At 51.1% G+C, this 12,809-nt stretch overlaps 1 protein-coding gene across 2 annotated transcripts in view; it reads left to right on the plus strand.

Annotated features, from left to right (window-relative positions):
* The window catches only part of Agpat3 (1-acylglycerol-3-phosphate O-acyltransferase 3), an 82,263-nt gene that overhangs the window by 20,598 nt on the left and 48,856 nt on the right, over positions 1-12,809 (plus strand). For both annotated transcript variants that reach the window (XM_052163042.1, XM_052163041.1), the window contains one exon: positions 7,082-7,142. The gene's annotated coding sequence lies outside the window, so the exon portion shown is untranslated. The remainder of the gene's footprint in view (positions 1-7,081; positions 7,143-12,809) is intronic.

Consider the following 12,809-nt stretch of genomic DNA (forward strand, 5'->3'; position numbering starts at 1 on the left):
TCATGCCTGCTGGATATTGGGCAGAGGGCATTTCTGGGACCCCGTAGTGCCTGGAAAGCCAGGTGTTTGACATCTCTACCCATATGGGAATGAGGTTCTGAGCTCTAAGAGTTGGTGTCTGGTGAGACCCACTCAAGCGGCAGCAGTGTGTCCTTTCTGTAGCAACGGGTGCCCCCTCCGTGGCCATCCCTCCTGCATCTGGAGCCAGCAGCTGGATATGATGCCTGGGTTACATTTGGTGGTATGCACATCTGGATGGATTACAGGAGGCGCCCGCCTGGTTCTGCCTGCCAACTCTGCTCCTGGCCAGCAAAGTCCTCATGTGATGCCCAGGTCACTGGCACTCAGACCAGAATGAAAGCCAGGCAGCTGTCACCCTGCCCACCTTCTCCACCCATGTCTGCCTGCAGCTGAGAAGGTACTGCATCTCCTTTCCGTGTGAGGCAGGCTCTGAGCCTGGACAACCAGCCCTTCTTTATGTGAGCTTCATTGCAGATACACAAAAAGGCAGGGAACGAGCCTGGACTGTGTGGTTGTGACATCAGTGGTGTGTGAGGCACACCTCTGAGCTGGACTCTGGCTTCTCAAGAGTGGCCATGGTCTAGGCACTCAGAGGCATTCAGTAAGTGGTCTCAGCCCAGAGAACCGGGTTCGTATGTCTTTTTCCACATGTGTGTGTTCCCTGGGATCCCCAGCCAGGCTTCCCGTGCCTATGCCTTGGGTAGAGGGTCCTAGTGCCTGTCCTACTGAAAAGTAGGCACCCTGTGTAACTTTAGCAGCCAGACCCCATGACAGGATCTGTTCCAGAGGCATGGGACTGTCCCTGTTTCCAACTCAGAGAGTTTGGCAGTCTTAACCATGGAGCAGGGCCAAGTCATATGTCCATCACTGGCCCCTGGCGTTTTTCCCTTGGTTCTTCTGGCCTAGCTCTCCTAGTGCAAACCATTCCCCTTTCTCATGCCCTGGAGAGATCTGGGGGGTAATGCTTGTCAGTAAAATAGCTGATGAAGAGTATCAGGACTCTATACCAGGACACTAAAACCCACTTTCTGCTCAGTGGAGCACAGCTTTCTAATTGCAGCAGGCTGTGGCCGAGAGCCCCTGGCCTGCTGGGACCAAACTTAGCTGGCTCACTGCTCGGGGACCTTTCTCTGGCTCAGCCTATTTCCCCAGTGGCTCTGGGTGGTCCCAATACTAGGCTAGGTGTTCTTGTGCTGGTCACAGAGGGGCAGAGAGCTATAGGTTGTCCTTGAGTGTGGGAATAACTTAATAATTTGTAATTTGTTTCTTCTCAGCTCTCCTTGTCCTCAGTCACCACAGATCATTCAGAGTTGACAGTCAAAACAGAGCTCCCCACCCCCCCACCCCCACCCCCCACCCCACCTTGCTTGCTCCTTGCTGCCCATGCTCTGGAGGGCTCACAGCAGACTGTGCCATCCGTTAATTAGCAGTTCTTACCATCTTCCCTGTACAATGCTAATCTAAGCTCCAGACAGAAGGAGCCTGGCAAAACAACCAGGTATCAGGATTGAGCCACATAAGAGACACTCAAACAGCAGGCCTAGAACTGTTTCTGTGACCTTCGGAGAGGGCCGGATGTGGGTTAGCTGCTGGATGGTGTGAGGGGCGAGCTGCTTCGTCCTCCATGTGTACTTGCTGTGCTTATGAACAGGGTACTTCTAGGAGATCCAAGCCAAGCCCTTACAGGGTTCAGGAAAGAACACATGTGTGTGTGCACACACAAGACATTTGGCAAAATGCTAAATTTAAACTAGATACTCATACCCAGATGTTTGTTACTATAGCTTCAACACTCTACAGAATTGTTTTTGTTTTTTGGATTTTTTTTTTTTCCGAGACAGGGTTTCTCTGTATAGCCCTGGCTGTCCTGGAACTCACTCTGTAGAGCAGGCTGGCCTTGAACTCAGAAATTTGCCTGCCTCTGCCTCCCAGAGTGCTGGGATTACAGGCGTATGCCACCACCGCCCAGCCAGAATTTTTTTTTTTTTAATTTTTTCTTGTTTTTCTTAAGAAAGCTAGAGAGCCAAGTGTGATCCCAGGATTTGGAAGGCTGAACCAAGAATATGATGAGGTCAAGGCCAACCTTGGCTACATAGCAAGTTTGAGGCCAGCATGGGCTACCTGAGACTGTGTCTCAGAAGACTAAAAGAAGAGGGTAGCCCAGGATGACTCAACCTTGCAAAAAACGAGGCCACACTTAGAGAAACAGGTGTGGGGATGGGACCCCAGCACTGGCAGGGATGGGGGAGCAGATAGGGGATCCCTGGGCCCACGGGTCAGCCCATACTACTTTATCAGTGAGCTCCAGGCCAGTGAGAGAGCCCGGGGCAAAGGAGGTGGGTGGCATGCGTGCACAGAGGGGTGGGGGAGGGAGGGAGGGGGAGAGACACAGAGAGGCAGAGAGGTTGGGGAAGAAAGTCTTGGACACTGGCCCGCTGGGAGGCTCTTCTCTTCTGTGGCTGCGTCTTGTTGAGTGTGCTGTACTTGGTACTGTGATGGCAGCGCTGAACGATTCAGCTCTGTGAACCACGGAGACATAGGAACGGCTGTCGATCGCTAATCCAGCACCTTGCTGGCCTATAGACCTGTCTGTAGGTTATCCCAGTCCTCCTGCCTCAGTTTCCGGAGTGCTTGTATTATAGGGGTGCACTGTCACACTGGATTGGGTTGCTTTGTGTTTAGGTTCTGTATCAAATTGAGGACATTTTCTTCTATTTGTCATGTTTTTAAACGAGGTGGTGGTGGTAGCAATGATGATTTTCAGGACAGGGCACTGCACATTTGCAGGTCACCCTTGCACAGTGGCCTTGCTGTCCTCAGTGTGTGTACTGCTGATGTTCGCACCCATTTTGGCTTTTTAAACCACGCCTTCAAATGATGTTACCACCTTGACCAATCGGGCTGCTTCCCTTTGATTGCTGATGGCCGTTGAGCAGTCTGGCTTTCCCATGGAGACCCGGCCTAGCCTTACTCTTAAATGAGCCACTCGCTATCTTCCTGGGGCTCTGTCTACGGGCACACATGACATCTGAGAGATTATCCAGTAACTGAACTGCTCTCTCTCTCTCTCTCTCTCTCTCTCTCTCTCCAGCCCTCTTTTTTTTTTCTCAAAAAATAATGAGAAGATTAGACTAGCCTCAGATGTGTTGGGCAGGGAACGGGCCCCTCCTACTTCTACTTCTGTTTTTCTATTTATTTCTATTATTATCGCGTCTTGAGAGAGTCTGAGATACTGCGCTCCTGCTCCGGAGGTTTGCCGGTCTCGCTCTGGGCTCTCTGAGCTCAGGTAGCGTTGTCGTTCGAGTTCTGGTATCTGACTTCCAACTCTCTTTTCTACTTCTTAAGGAGAGTCTCATCCATGACTATAGTTTCTTTTTGAGCCTTAATTTTTTTAAAGTCAGATTTATTTACTTAATGCGTGTGAGTGTTTTGCCTGCATGTATGTGCGCTTCACGCATGCCTGCGGATGGTTGTGAGCATCCACCAGTGGGTGCTGGGAACTAAATACAGGTCCTCTGTAAGAACAGGAAGTGCTCTTTACCATTGAGTGGTCTCTCCAGCCCCCTCCTCCTCCTCCTCCTCCTCCTCCTTCTTCTTCTTCTTCTTCTTTTTTTTATATATGTTTTTTTGAAGACTGAAAGAGGATGGAGTAGGAGTATCTCTGTGTAGATCAGGCTAGTCCAGAACTCCCTATGTAGCCCAAGCTGGCCTATATTTCATGATATCCAAATTTAACAATCCTTGGTCCTCCATGCTCATACAAGGTATCACATGACAGCTTGGCGAGGGGCCACTAGGTGTCACTCATTTTATGGAGTCCAGTTAAGGGAGTGACACTTTCCTTAGTCCCGTATGTCCAGTAAGTTCTTGGGCTTGGTTGTCTGATATGATTTTAATATTTCCCTGGGCCCCTACAGTCTCATTTCGCCTCAACAACGTGTAGGGTGGCATTCGTTCTGTTCTTGGAAATAAGTGATTTGTCAGTCTGCTGGGTGGTGGTGCCTGGGTACAGTTTCTGGGTCCACTCAGGGGCAGCCCTCATCCTCCCTCAAAATGGAGTCAAGGCTGCTTCTGAAATGAAGACTTCCTGTCTCTATGGAAGTCTGCTCTGCATAGACTGAAGCCACTTAGAGCAGAACATGGCCTGACGCTTGCACACGGGGACAGAGCTTTTCCAGTTGGAAATTGACCATCTTTTTCTTAAATGTCTGGAAATATTTATTTATTTATTTATTTATTTATTTATTTATTTATTTATTTATTTATTTTGGTCTCACTGTGTAGCTCTGGCTATCCTGGAACTCCATATGTAGATCAGGCTAGCCTCACAGAGATCCACCTGCCTCTGCCTCTGCCGGGATTCAAGGTGTGTGTCGCTATGCTTGGCCTGACAAGATCATTTAACCAGAGCTGCAGGTAGATAGTGTGTGTGCATGTGCAGGCTAATTTTCCTCTTTCCTTCCCTCCCCACTTTGCCTTGTGGAGCTAGGGACATGATCCCCCTTCCCCCCCGCCCCCAGGCCTCGTCTACTACCGAGCCCTCCGCACTGAGCTGCACCCCAGCCCTGTACGTATCGTCGGAGTGACTATCACATTTTCCCTGTTAGTAGTTTGTATGCTGTCCCCGCCATGATAGAACCCTTACTTACCAAAGGGCAGAACTGACCATGGCGTCATTGCTTGGGTCCCCAGGAGCCTGAGGACCTCCATCACGATCTCTCCTAATACGCTGCTGTGTAGCTAGCTCTGATTTACAGGAGCTCATACCTTTCGGCATTAGTATTCAGTCAGGGGACCAGCTCCGCTTCTGTCGCCCTGGCTGGCTCCTGCACTCGTGACCTTTCCTGCCTCTGCCTCCTGCGGCTGAGGCCACAGGGCCTCTGTGCCCAGCCTTCCCACTTCCTCTTCTGTGTGCAGTTTTTATTTTCATTTATTTCATTATTTCTTTTTTAATGGAGCTGAGAATTGAATTTGTCTGTGCCTGGACTCCTATATAAGAACCTGGACTTCAGTCCCCAGAACCTGCATAAAACTGCTGGGCATGGTGGTGCCGCCATAATGAAAGGTATGGGAGGCAGAGATAAGGGGATCTGAGGGACACTGCCAGCCAGACTGGCTGGGCTACGAGTTTTCAAACTAATGAGAGACCTTGTTTCAAAGGGCAGAGTGGCATTTCGTTTGTTTCTTTGTTTCTTTCTATCTTTGTTGCTTGTTTGCTCGCTTGCTTGCTTGCTTGTTTCCTTCCTTCCTTCCTTTCTTTTCTGTTTATTTTCTGAGAACAGGGTGTCACAGTGTAGCCTTGGATGGCCTGGAACTTGCTCTAGACCAGATGGTCTTGAAGTCATAGCGATGTACCTGCTTCTGACCCCCTAGTAGTGATTATATTAAAGGTATCTCGACTGTTTAAAGTTTATTTTGTTTTTTATATATGGAGTGTGTGTGTGTGTGTGTGTGTGTGTGCATGTTCTGCCTGCCTGCATGCTTGTACACCATGTGCCTAGTGCCTGCAGGGCCTAAAGGGTGTTGGGTCCCTTAGAACTGGAGTTAACACATGATTGTCAGCTGCCATGTGCGTGCTTGGAATTGAACTGGTGTCTTAGGGAAGAACAACCAGTGCTCTAACCACTGAACCATCTCTCCAGCCCTAGTGAGTACCATTTCTGAAGATGACACCTAAGGTTGTCTTCTGGAGTACACACACACACACACACACACACACACATTTTAGAGGTAAAAAAACATCCTGGCTGGGTGTGGTTTGGTCAGTTAAAAGGTGCAGAAGAAATCAGTGTACTCAGAGACGGGATGCTTTGAAAAGCAAAAAAGACAAAGAAGAAGACATCAGTGGAACTGTGTCGAGCGGAAAAGAACATAAAGGTCTCACGTGCTGGGAAAAAGTAAGATCTTGAATTTTTCCAAATTTGGTGAAAATTTAAGTCCAAGAAACTCACCAAACCCTGCTCTGAAGAAACAAGTCAATCTTGTTTCTGTCCCAAGTGAGCTGTTCAAGCCAGGCTGGTGGGCTCCCGTCACTACGGAGGGGCAGGGCTGATAGTGGAATGGATTTTCCTCTCGTGAATATGTATGTGTACTGAAGACAGTGTAGAGGCAGCCTAAAATACTGGAAAGTGGCCAGGTGGAGTGACATGAGCCTCTAATTCCAGCACCAGGGCAGCTGAGGCAGAAGGATTATGAGTTTGAAGCCTGTTCTCTTGAGGACACTAAGACTCAAGACCCAGTCACTGTCAAAGACACTGCTGTCTGCACTGTCACATGGGGTGGGGACACAGACACTCTCTCTGCTGCACCCACCCAGCAGAATGGTCTTTGGCCTTAAGAGAGAGAGGCCCATCACAGAAAGAGCAGTTGCGTGATTCCACTTACATGAAGTTGCTAGAGTTTCCAGTGTGCAGGGACAGAGAGCATCCTGGGCACTGAGGGCTGGGCTGCTAGCTTCTGGGAGAGGCTGGGTATCCCTCTGGGAAGATGGCAAAGCTTTGTAGGTAGAGAGTACTAGTGTCTTCCCAGCCATGCATTCATGCTTAACATGCCTCAAACATGCTCAAGATGGGCAGTCTTGTGCAGATTTTGCCACAGTTTAAAATGGAGGTTTTGGAGTCCTGATCCTCAAGGGCTGGGATGTGGCATGGTGTGGCAGAGCAGCGCAGTGCGTGGAGTGGGGAGATGGACCACCATGCACACAAGCTGGGTGGGGGCTCTGGGTAGGACAGCCCCTGGCCGAGGGAGGCTGTTCTGTTGTTCAGGATAGATGCAGCAGCCAAGCTCCACTGCTTAGGAACCTGCTGGTCTCTGCAGCGGCCTCCGGTATCCTGGAATGTGACTGGTGCCTGTCTCTGGGCTGGCTCGTGTGTGAGTCATCTGCGGGCTTCCTGCTATGCAATGGGAGTGCAGGTTCAGCTTCCCAAACTCCAGGGCCATGGTCCTAGGATTGGCTTGAGTCCCTAGTGAAGTTCCTGCCTAGCTCTGTTTTCCTGCTTCGAGGGAAATGCCTCTCCTGAGCCCAGTATGCCACATTCATGACAATGTCCTTCTCTTCTAGGCCCTGCAGGTCGGACGCCCTTGAGGACAGCCATCGCCTGGCCCTGCTAGCCTGTGCCTTGGTAAGTGAAGAGAGCACAGTGGGCTTCATGAGTTTGTGCTTGCATGTCTGTGTGTGTGTCCTAGGCATAGCCTAGGTGTGTGTCCCCTGTGTGACATGGCTAGCTCTGGGTAGTGGAAGATCTTTGACCCCAGTGCATATCTAGGTTAGATAGGGCTACTGGGACAATCTGAGCCCTGGGCATGACCAGGCCTTAATAAGTCTGCTGATTTTCTTAAAGGACATGCATTTTTAATTTTATGGTCAGGAGGCATCTATATCTGTCACACACACACACATAAACACACACACACACACACACACACGCGCGCGCGCGCGCGCGCACACACACACACACACACACACACACGATCTGTATCAGCAGTGAAGGGCTGGTGAGCTAGGATGCTGCTGACTGAGGTAGCTCCCAGGACACAGCTCTCACATGGCATCCCCTCAACAGGATGGCCCCAGAAGCACCAGTCTCCTTGAGACCAGCTGAGAGCCACCTGCCCGGGACCTGAAAGCATGCGACCCTGGGGTCAGGGTTGCTTCCTGATGGAAACAGGGCAAGGGCATCTCCTTCTGAGGGCCACGGTGGCTGATGTTGGTGGGAAACTGGACTCATCCGCTGGGTCAGTCGGGCAGTGGGTTCCGGGTCACTAGGCCTGAGACCAGAGCCTGGCCCTCCATGTGACCGGTGTGGGACATCTCTCTCTGCTCCTGTGTCCTCACCCTTTGGAGCTTCGTGCCATCCCCAGAGCCCTTTAATGAAGGGCCTTGAACCACAGGCTCATCCTTGATACGCAAACCTGGGTCAGGTAGCTTCCTGCCTTTCCTCCATGACTCTGAAGATATCTGCAGAGTGGGTGTTGCCTGGCCTGAGGGCCCCTTGGTTCAGATTGCAGGTTCATGGTTTAGGTCAAAGTCCCAATTCTTGGCAGGCAGTGGGCGGGTAGTTTAACTTTCTGGGACAAAATTGTAGCCAAGAGTATTCTGAAACCCACTATTTTATTTACGACAACAAACACATTTTGAGTAAGTAGGAGCTGGGCCTTTGTAATAATACATTCCTGTTATCCCAGCACATGGGAGGTGGTGGCAGGAACAGCATGTGGTTTGGGCCTGCATGAAGGGCAACAGAGTGAGACCTTGGCTTAAGCCCTCCCTCCCCAGTCCACAATATAAACGGGACCAAATTCTAGTCTCACTAGAAAACCAGTCTCTAGTTTTCTGTTTATAGTTATGATTTCCTGAAAACAATATCTAACTTTTCCTTTGTTTTCCAATTGAATAGCTGGTCCCATAGGTGCCCACAGCAGTTCTGACTGACTGGCATTCTGGGCAGTCCTTCTCCAGGTGTACACACACACACAGACACACACAGACACACACACACTCTTGGTGTTTCTGCAAAGTGAATACTTTGCTTATGCAGAACTTCTTTCTCGTGGGCCAGTACTCTTCACTAAAGACACAGATACTCTAAAGTCAAGCACCACCATGGCTAATTGTCCATGTGACCACAGACTACCCAGATGGGCCAGGGAGGATGCTGTGACCCTTCTGGATCTGGGGACAGAGCTGGACAGCTGCCTGGCAGAGCTCTGTAGGGAGTAAGTTGTGAGAAGCACTGGGTGTACCTCACCATGGGACAAGGACTCTGGTTGTGTCACATCTGAGGGCTGGGAAATGAGGCGGAAGAAGTGCCTGAGGTTGGGGACGCTGGTGGACCCGGGAAACTAGGAGTGAGGTCTAAACTGGATCTGGGGGTCAGCTCCCTGCCCACGGTCCACTGACGCTCGACTCTCAGTAAAAGGCAAGACAGGAACAGCTCACAGACGGCTCTAAGCCTTGGGCTGTTCCTGCTGTCCCATTGCTAATGTTGAAATTTATAGTAACACATTTGCTTCCAACAACTGGCATCTTTTGAAAGCTTTACAAGGGCCAGCATGATGTGTCAGTGAGTCAGAGCACTTCCCGAGGAGCCGGACAACTGAGTCTGACTGCAGGAAACATGGCAGAAAGGGAGAACTGACTCCTGTGTGTTGTCCTTTGACTGCCACATGCGTGCTATCGAATGCATCAACCCCAAAATAAATAAATATAAAAATAACAAGTGACTCTGGAGAGAAGGCTCATCAGTTAAGACCACTGACTGCTCTTCCAGAGGTTTTGAGTTCAATTCTCAGCAACCACATGGTGGCTCACAACCATCTATAATGGGATCAGATGCCCTCTTCTGGTGTGTCTGAAGACAGCTACAGTGTACTCACATACATTAAATAAATAAATCTTTAGGAAAAAAACATAAATGTGGTCATTCAAATAGCTAGTAAACATCTGGAAAGGTGCATGCTCCAGGGTCACAGCACAGTGTGGGGTGCTGGAGGACCCCACATTCTGAGAGCCCTGCAATGGGAGGAATTACAGTGAATTCTGGGCCTCCAGGGGGTGCAGGAGACCTTACCTAACAGCACAAAATAATTGGCCAAAAGGGATTTGCCAGCCGAATTAGCAGTTGGGAGGGGGAGGGGAATAGGAGGTGTGTGTGTGTGTGTGTGTGTGTGTGGTCACCCAGGGACACAGAGGATTCCAGTAAGTGTGGCCAGCCCTGAACGGATCCCATCTGAGTCTGTACCAGGCAGAGCCTCTTCCCAGCAAAGCCTCAGTGTCAAGCTCAGGTTGTTTCTGACCACGCTGGGAAGCGGGCAGGAATCTTCAGAGCAGTGGAGCTTTCCAAATAGGTTCTTGATTGTGTCTCTTGGAGCAATAGGGGACAATCCTCTGTCAGGTCCCATGAGTGCTGCAGCCCAGGTGTGTTACCCTGGTGACAAAGATCTTAGACAGGAAGTGAGCAGGTGCTGGGTGGATGCTGGAGGCCCAGGGTTCCCTGCAGGTGCAGGGAAGGGGAGCTAGGTGAAGGCTATGGAGGGGCTCCCTGTGCAGCTCCCGCCCCACCCGCCTGCCCGCCCATGTCTTGCTGTGCTGGGCGGAGATTATCTTTGTATTCTCAAGGGTTGTGTGAGGGGAGAGCAAAGGGCGAAGACATCACGCCAGCAGCCTGTCTGGTAATGTCAGACAGCCTGCAAAGGGAGGCACTTTTCTTGAAAGAAGAGATGAGTCTTATCATCGGTGCCGGGAGGGTGGGGGGTAGGCTGTCGCCATGCAGACACAAAGGGAGGAGCCTGATGTGTGAGTTAAGTTTGTTCTCAACACTTAAAATTTAATTATAGATGTAGCATATGCTTGTAAAAATTGAACTGGAACCAAGTATAATAAAGAAAGCTATGTTCCTTGCTCCATCTAGGAGTTCACTCTTCTGGGAGGATCCACCAACCCAGAGTGGTTTGTAATTAATCTTTCAGAACTCATAAAAAGCTCCTAGGAGCACACAATCAGCCTGTGTCAGTAGAGTGCTTACCCAGCTTATACAGAGCCTTGGGAGTGACCCCCGAACACTGCACACACCAGGGAGTGACCCCAAACACTGCACACACCAGGGAGTGACCCCCAAACACTGCACACACCTGGGAGTGACCCCCAAACACTGCACACACCTGGGAGTGACCCCCAAACACTGCACACACCTGGGAGTGACCCCCAAACACTGCACATACCAGGGAGTGACCCTCAAACACTGCACACATCAGGGAGTGACCCCCAAACACTGCACACACCAGTACACGACCATGCCTATAATCACAGCACTCAGGAGAGGCAGGAGATCAAGGTCTTCCTCTGTTCCATGTCAAGTTTGAGTATAGCCTGGACTTGGGCTAGGTTGTACCCTGTTTCAAACAAACAAATTTTTAAAAAGACAACCAAACAGTTACTAACTGCAGTTCTGTGGGGCAGCCTTTGTAGCTGGATTCTAGCTGTCAGTTTGCACAGAGCTGCCTCCTTTAGGAATGCTCTTCTTGCCAGGCAGTGGTGGCACACTCTTTTAATCCCAGTGCTTGGGAGGCAGAGGCAGGTGGTTCTCCCAAGTTCGAGACCAGCATGGTCTACAAGTTCCAGGACAGCCAGGGCTGTTCCACCAAGAAGCCCTGTCTTAAAACAACAACTGGCAGGCCTTGCCGGCTCACTCGTGTCCTGAAGTGTGTGTTAGGCAGGCCTTGCCGGCTCACTCGTGTCCTGAAGTGTGTGTTAGGCAGGCCTTGCTGGCTCACTCGTGTCCTGAGTGTGTGTTAGGCAGGCCTTGCTGGCTCACTCGTGTCCTGAAGTGTGTGTTAGGCAGGCCTTGCCGGCTCACTCGTGTCCTGAGTGTGTGTTAGGCAGGCCTTGCCGGCGCACTCGTGTCCTGAAGTGTGTGTTAGGCAGGCCTTGCCGGCTCACTCGTGTCCTGAGTGTGTGTTAGGCAGGCCTTGCCGGCGCACTCATGTCCTGAAGTGTGTGTTAATTTGGGCTTGCTCTCACGCATGCCTGTCTGTGTCTGTGGGCTCCGGGATGGCTGGCTTGGGCAGTTACCTGGAGTGGGCTCTTGACCCATGCCTCTGGTTTAGAGAGCGGTGTTGAGCCGGCCTGCTCATCTTCCCATGAGGGCCAGCTAGGGCCAGAGGCCACCTGTTCAAATAACTTGGCAGACTTGGCCCTCACAACCCCGTGGGCTGCCCCAGTAAGCTGTCTCCGTGGAAGTGGACTTTGCCTTCCCTGTTGTATAGAGCTGGCTCTCTGTGCCCGAGCCTCCAGTGCTGTTCGTAAGTTTCTCTGGTGACAGGTGGCTGCAGGAGGAGAGTGATCTGGCCACGGACACCTGTCCACTGCGGACCTGCACAGGGGTCCCGCGTGTAGAACACAGGTAAAGGGCTGCACGTGTGCACCTTTCTGGCACTTCTGACCTGTGTAGATGGCGTCCTTCAGCAAGGCCTCCTCCTGCAACCTCTGCAGGCCAGGCCAGGTGCACCCCCGCCTCCATCTGCTGAGCTTGGCCTCGTGGTTGCTCTGATTGAGTGTCCTGGGTCTTTTCTCATGGCTACCGTCTGTTAGGTTCTGCTCATCACATAGTAGGCTGAGGCTGCATCTGAACATGGTCTCCACAGTGCTAGCACACCTCTAGGCTGGGCCAGCTCTGTATGGAATGGGGCTCTGGATAAAACTCTGGGAGGTGACATCTGCGATGCTTCCTGGTCATCCTCATTGGGCCTTGGCTTTCCCTTGGTCACTCAGTGTGGACTGGAATCAGGAGCTGAACTCACAGGAACATAGGGGACATGGGGAGGTGTATGGCCTCCGGCACAGACTGTAAGACAGGTGCTAGTGTGTGAGACCAAACTGTGTTTCTACACTTCACTGTCTTCCTGAAGGGAAGACAATTTTCCTACATGAGTTGTGCTAGCTGCTGTGCAGACCCCTGGGAGAGGCTTGGGGCAGTGTGGAACCCAGAGGAAAAGGTTGTGTACACGGAGAGCATGTCGCTCTAGACGCCATGAGCGAGGCCTCATGGGAAGCGTTGTTTCAGCTGCGGATGGGTTCAGAACACAAGTTGCTTCCCTAACATCTCACAGAGCTGTCCTGTCCTTTCTCTCCCTATATCTTTTATTGTCAGTAGTCAACATTGATGGAGTTGCTGTAGTTCACCTTCCCATGTCCCGGACACAGCAGTTTTGATGGTCTTTTGGCTTGTTGCATAAGGCTGGGGTCAATCCGTAAGGCTGTCTTATCTGCTCCCGGCTGCGGCAGACCTTTC

This window comes from Apodemus sylvaticus, chromosome 19, assembly GCF_947179515.1.
Source record: "Apodemus sylvaticus chromosome 19, mApoSyl1.1, whole genome shotgun sequence".
Taxonomy (NCBI): domain Eukaryota; kingdom Metazoa; phylum Chordata; class Mammalia; order Rodentia; family Muridae; genus Apodemus; species Apodemus sylvaticus.